Source organism: Palaemon carinicauda, chromosome 32, assembly GCF_036898095.1.
Source record: "Palaemon carinicauda isolate YSFRI2023 chromosome 32, ASM3689809v2, whole genome shotgun sequence".
Lineage (NCBI taxonomy): Eukaryota > Metazoa > Arthropoda > Malacostraca > Decapoda > Palaemonidae > Palaemon > Palaemon carinicauda.
This window is the reverse complement of record NC_090756.1, coordinates 25,988,417-25,995,916: the sequence shown is the minus strand read 5'-3', so window position 1 is coordinate 25,995,916 and position 7,500 is coordinate 25,988,417. Positions and strand designations below refer to the sequence as shown.

General features: G+C 34.6%; 1 protein-coding gene across 1 annotated transcript in view; it reads right to left on the bottom strand.

Moving 5' to 3' along the window:
* The window catches only part of LOC137625746 (uncharacterized), a 20,189-nt gene that overhangs the window by 11,211 nt on the left and 1,478 nt on the right, over positions 1 to 7,500 (bottom strand). The window lies entirely within an intron of this gene.

Genomic DNA, 7,500 nt, shown 5'->3' with positions numbered 1-7,500 from the left:
ACTGACTGTGCCTTTTCTAGACCCTCCAACTGATTTTCCCTTTTCTAGACCCTCCAACTGATTTTCCCTTTTCTAGACCCTCCAACTGACTGTGCCTTTTCTAGACCCTCCAACTGATTTTCCCTTTTCTAGACCCTCCAACTGACTGTGCCTTTTCTAGACCCTCCAACTGATTTTCCCTTTTCTAGACCCTCCAACTGATTTTCCCTTTTCTAGACCCTCCAACTGACTGTGCCTTTTCTAGACCCTCCAACTGATTTTCCCTTTTCTAGACCCTCCAACTGATTTTCCCTTTTCTAGACCCTCCAACTGACTGTGCCTTTTCTAGACCCTCCAACTGATTTTCCCTTTTCTAGACCCTCCAACTGATTTTGCATCTTCGGAGGCAAATGATGGCCTATAGAAACCTAGGTACTATACAAATGGTCCCTTCTATGAAACCAAGGTACCATACAAGAGGTCCCTTTCTACGAAACCCAGGTACCATACAAAAGGTCCCTTTCTGCGAAACCTAGGTACCATACAAGAGGTCCCTACTGCGAAACCAAGGTATCATACCAGAGGTCTCTTTCTACGAAACCAAGGTACCATACAAGAGGTCCCTTTCTACGAAACCAAGGTACCATACAAGAGGTCCCTTCTATGAAACAAAGGTACCATACAAGAGGTCCCTTTCTGCGAAACCAAGGTATCATACCAGAGGTCCCTTTCTACGAAACAAAAGTACCATACAAGAAGTCCCTACTACTAAACAAAGGTACCATACAAGAGGTCCCTTTCTACGAAACAAAGGTACCATACAAGAGGTCCCTTCTACGAAACAAAAGTACAATACAAGAGGTCCTTTCTACGAAACAAAGGTACCATACAAGAGGTCCCTTTCTACGAAACCAAGGTACCATACAAGTGGTCCCTTTCTACTAAACCAAGGTACCATACAAGAGTTCCCTTCTACGGTTGATCTTAGCTACACATATTGAAAATTACAACTTGGCTGTGTTGCAGGAGACGAGGCTGAGACGGGCTTTAAACTATCATCCCGTCTGGTAGATGGAAATGCATCTAAGTCCGACCATGGACCCAGTGCCCCGCCCTCAGGGGACCCGAGAAATACCTGAGACGTCCCTCTGTCCAGTCGTCCTCTATCCAATCCTGAATTAGACCCTCGCACAGTTGGTTGGTATCTGCACGTAAGACCTATTAGTGTCATTGTTATTCATAGGAAAAGAGGCCGTGTCTTTTACGTAAAATGAACTGAATGATGAAGAATAGTGGAAGATAAATAGTACAATGTAAAACTAAAGAAAAATAGCAGAGCACATGAATGTCATTTTTATACTTACAATTCTAAGTAGTTTTACTTATAAATGCTAATGAGATTCATTTATGTACGCTACTTAACATACTTGGATTATTACTTAGGGCATACGTGTATGTAGTTATGCATATGATTTTATGTACATAACATACAAATCACATACGGATTATTTTAGACTATATTTCCATACGTTCACTTTGTATCAAAGACAGATTTTCTTTTTAATCTTTTGACCAATTTCTACTTAAAAGGGGAGGTCATTCCTCTTTAGGTCTGAAGGTCAGCCTGCTTAGGTCGAAGGTCATAAGAGTATGGAATGTCTGTAATACAGCAGAATACATTGTAACACAATAGAATACAACAGGATGGCCTTTCGGAGCAAGAACTCTTGCTATTATCAGTCCTGGTTAATCTAAAACAATAGATTGTTTCTTATTTGTTTATTGATGATGTGCAAAGCGTAGCTGTACTAGTCAGGGTCTCACATACTAGGTTGGTTTGCCTGGAGCGATCAGACGAAAATTTTCCACCATCTCCAAGTCGCATGGCCAACATGGTGATGAAAACTGGCCAAACCCCAGACGTGATTTGACATATCTGAGGCCTTTGTCCTGCAGTGGACTAGGAATGGCTGTTTGTTGTTGTTGATATATATATATATATATATATATATATATATATATATATATATATATATGTATATATATATATACATATATACATATGTCTACATATATATATATATATATATATATATATATATATATATATATATATATATATATATATATATATATATATATAAATATGTATATGTATGTATGTATATATATACATATATATGTATATGTATACATACACACACACATATATATATATATATATATATATATATATATATATATATATATATATATATTTATATATAATTTGTTAAAGCTTCTGTTTTCAACGATGACGTCTGCCCCCGTCTTGCAGCCGTGTAATGTTCCCCATTGAACTCTGAAAGAAAATGCCGATGTAAAAAACTACTAACACCGGTTTCGTCCTTGAGCCTCGTCAATCTATCACGCGAAGGAGACTGGTATTAGGCGGTGTTGCCACATCTCACGTGAACGCTTAACTCTCCGATTTATGATTGAAAAAAAGTAGCTACGTTTGGCAACTGGTTGACTATTTGGAAGGGGATTTTAGAATTCGTCTTTTAATTTGGAAAACTGGGTAATTCTTATTTTCGTTTTGTGATATAATAGACATTAGGAAACAAATGGCTTTACTTGTTTTTTCTCAGCCAAATGATGAATCAATTGACCAAAATCGTTTGACAAATACGAAAGAAGAGTAAGAAAAAGCGTGGAATTTAACTAAGTGGTTGTAGATTATAATCAGAAATGTCTCCGTGTTAATCATAATAATATTAGATATATTCATGATTAGACAGTGCACAGCCAAGCTGCCTTCAATATGGTCGTGCATAGACTTCCAGAAAGTGGAAAAGAAATCATATATTAGATGATAATATATATTTTTTTAGCGAAAATATGATATTAAGTCATTGAGAAATCATCTCCTCCTACGCCTATTGATGCAAAGTGCCTCGGTTAGAGTTTACCAGTCGTCTCTTTCTTGAGCTTTTATATTCAATACTTCTCCATTCATCATCTACTTCACGCTTCATAGTCCTCATCCATGTAAGCCTGGGTCTTCCAACTCTTCTAGTGCTTCGTGGAGCCTAGTTTAACGTTTGGTGAACTAATCTCTCTTCGGGAGTACGAAGAGCATGCCCAAACCATCTCCATCTACCCCTCACCATGATCTCATCCACCTGTGGTTCTTGAATAATCTCTCTTATAGTTTCAATTCTAATCCTGTCCCCCCATTTACTTTCAGTATTCTTCTGAGGCCTTTGCTCTCAAATCTACTAAGTCTGTTGGATATTGTTTCGATGTCATATATGATTCATGTTCATACAGTAACACCGATCTCACTAAACTATATATATATATATATATATATATATATATATATATATATATATATATATATATATATATATATATATATATACTGTATATATATATTATGTATATATATAAATATATATGTATATATATATAAATATATATAGTATACAGTAATATATATATATATATATATATATATATATATATATATATATATATGTATACATACATACTGTATATATGTATGTATGTATATATATATATATATATATATATGTATATATATAATATATATATATATATATATATATATATATATATATATATATATATATATATATATATATAATTTTTATATGTCATTTCAAACGATTTTATTTCCAAATCGTACTTAACTTAGCCATCGTCTGATTTGCTTCTTTTAATATATCACTAAACTCTAATTCCAAAGACAGATATTGGCCCATTATCAATCAAGTTATATATATGATTAAAATTATTTTATTTCTGGAAGAAGGGCACCTCATCTATGATGAAGAGAAGGGACAGGACCTCCAGCTTATAGCATCCTCCTTTTCCAACTAGGGTTGTAGCTCGGCAAGTAATAATAATAATAATAATAATAATAATAATAATAATAATAATGATAACATATATATGATTACAATGAATTTATTTATGAAAGAAAGGGCACCTCATTTATGAAGAATAGAAAGAACAGGGCTTTCAGCTTATAGCAGCCTTCTTTTCCAACTAGGGTTGTAGCTCAGCAAGTAATAATAATAATAATAATAATAATAATAATAATAATAATAATAATAATAACATATATATGATTACAATGAATTTATTTATGAAAGAAAGGGCACCTCATCTATGATGAAGAGGAGGGACAGGACCTCAAGCTTATAGCATCCTCCTTTTACAACTAGGGTTGTAGCTCGGCAAGTAATAATAATAATAATAATAATAATAATAATAATAATAATAATAATAACAATAACATATATATGATTACAATGATTTTATTTATGAAAGAAAGGGAACCTCATTTATGAAGAATAGAAAGAACAGGGCTTCCAGCTTATAGCAGCCTTCTTTTCCAACTAGGGTTGTAGCTCAGCAAGTAATAATAATAATAATAATAATAATAATAATAATAATAATAATAACAACATATATATGATTACAATGATTTTATTTATGAAAGAAAGGGAACCTCATTTATGAAGAATAGAAAGAACAGGGCTTCCAGCTTATAGCATCCTGCTTTTCCAACTAGGGTTGTAGCTCAGCAAGTGATGATAATAATAATAATAATAATAATAATAATAATAATAATAATAATAATAACATATATATGATTACAATGATTTTATTTATGAAAGAAAGGGCACCTCATCTATGATGAAGAGAAGGGAGAGGACCTCCAGCTTATAGCATCCTGCTTTTCCAACTAGGGTTGTAGCTCAGCAAGTAATAATAATAATAATGATAATAATAATAATACTAACACTATGGTTTACGTCCCTGGTCTTCAGATGTGTAAATCTCATTATAATTGTACTAATTCTTGTCTGACGTTCATCAAGGTGACCATGTTTTTTTCATGAACAGTTATCCATTGTTTTACAATTTAAGATTTTATAACTCCACGAGACTTTGATACGAGAATAAGATAACCAGTTTGTAAAGTTCACTTCACTAACCAGTATCAGACCGGGCTTACACGATTGAACGGTTCGTCGAACCCGGCTGTCGAACCTCCTTGACAAAAGGCTCGAAGAGGTGGAGTCAGCCACTCAAGATATAGACGATTGGCAGAATCTAACCGAGGTCCCCTTGCGCCAATTTAGGAGTAGGATGAGATGATGATGATGAATTACAGAAGAATAAATTAAATAGAATTCAATTAATTTAGGAATACCAGCATTGATATATTCTACCTAAGTTAACCCCCTTCTACCCCCAAAGGACGCACTGGTACGTTTCACAAAACTCATCCCTTTACCCCCATGGTACGTCCTTCCAAAAATATGCTATAAAAATTTTTTTTTCATATTTTTGATAATTTTTTGAAAAGAAAATCAGGCATTTTCCAAGAGAATGAGACCAACCTGACCTCTCTATGACAAAAATTAAGTGTGTTAGAGCAATTTGAAAAAAATATACTGCAAAATGTGCTGGGGAAAAAATAACCCCTTGGGGGTTCACGGTTGAAAATTTCCAAAGAGCCTGGGGTTAAAAGGGATAATATGAATAAAGAATAAGAAGAATATAAATAAAGAATAAGAAGAAGAAGGTATCTAAATCTTCTGGTCCCTCCAGATTGCATTCGAAAAAGTGGTTGTAAAGATTTAATGGTATAAAAATTCTTTCTACTCTCAGGCCTTGGACATGATAATCAGTAGCCATTAGACTGAATTTATGACGTGTTTCAGTTTGATCAATTATAAATCCTCCACGAGAATTATGGTTTATAATCTTGCGTGATTAAATAGTACAAAATTTTCGTATTTCCCAACCATTACTGCAACACTCTCATTCACAAGTTAGATACATGTATACATACACCCACATATGAATGTGTATGTTTCTTTCAACGTTAAGTCGTTTTTACATAAACATGGTTTACTATGGAATAGAATAACCAGTGCCTACAGTACGCCATTTATCTATTAACTGTTTGAAATATTGTGCCTGAAACTTTCAGAGTATCAGTCGATTCATATTTCCTTTCCCCACTGGGCTATTTTTCCCTGTTGGAGCCAGTGGGCTTTTAGCATCTTGCTTTTGCAACTAGGGTTGTAGCTTAGCTAATAATAATAATAATAATAATAATAATATGTCCACACAAACACTCATCTATCTTTCGATTTATTTATTCATATATGTTTATCAATCCAGATAGAAAGATATATATATAAACACTTAATCAAAATTGTGTTCCCGTATAACCATCAAAATTGTGTTCCCGTATAACCTTTTCGGAGCTTCATATCAAATGCAAGAGTCCGTGGAATAGTTGCAGATAGGGAATGATTTTTAGACCAGCTTTCTCCCTCGCATAATCTCGTAATCTTACTTTTAATAAACATTTATCGAAATCATTAAATTCTCACGAGGCTGTTAAGCACTTAGATAACGATCAGATATGTCTTCGACCAGTAACTATTGTTTTTATGGCACTAGTTAGCTTCATTATCATCAACTCTCTACCATTACTTAGAATACAAGAAATGTATCTCATTCTCTGCCTTCACTTTTGTTTTGAAATCTTAGAAGTACCTCGTATAATTCTTTCAGAGTATTTTCCAAAAGTCTCTTCTTTCTTATTCATACCAGAAAATTCAAATCACAAGTAAAAGCCTCTGTCTTTGACGTACGCTTCTGCATTCATATCACCTAACACCACCAAACTTTTTTTTTGCCTCGCACATTGCTGCATTCATATCACCTAGCACCACCAAACTTTTTCTCCTTCTGCCCCGCACACTTTTGCATTCATATCACTTAGCACCACCAAACTTCTTTTTCTGCCCCACACACTTCTGCATTCATATCACCTAGCACTACCAAACTTTTTCTTCTTTTTCTGCTCCGCACACTTCTGCATTCATATCACTTAGCACCACCAAACTTTTTCTTTTTTTTCTGCCTCGCACACTTCTGCATTCATAACACCTAGCACCACCAAACGTTTTCTTCTTCTTCTGCCCCGTAAACTTCTGCATTCTTATCAACTGCCACCAGCAAACCTTTCCTTCTTCTTCTGCTTCGCACACTTCTGCATTCGTATCACTTAGCACCACCAAACTTTCTGCTTTTTCTGCCTCGCACACTTCTGCATTCGTATCACCTAGCACCACCAAAATTTTTCTTCCTTTTCTGCCATGCAAACTTCTGCATTCATATCACCTAGCACCACCAAAATTTTTCTTCCTTTTCTGCCATGCAAACTTCTGCATTCATATCACCTAGCACCACCAAACATTTTCTTCTTCTTCTGCCCCGTAAACTTCTGCATTCTTATCATCTGCCACCAGCAAACCTTTCCTTCTTCTTCTGCTTCGCACACTTCTGCATTCGTATCACCTAGCACTGCCAAACTTTTTCTTCTTTTTCTGCCCCGCACACTTTTGCCTTCATATCACCTAGCACTACCAAACATTCTCTTCCTTTTCTGCCCAGCACACTTCTGCATTCATATCACCTAGC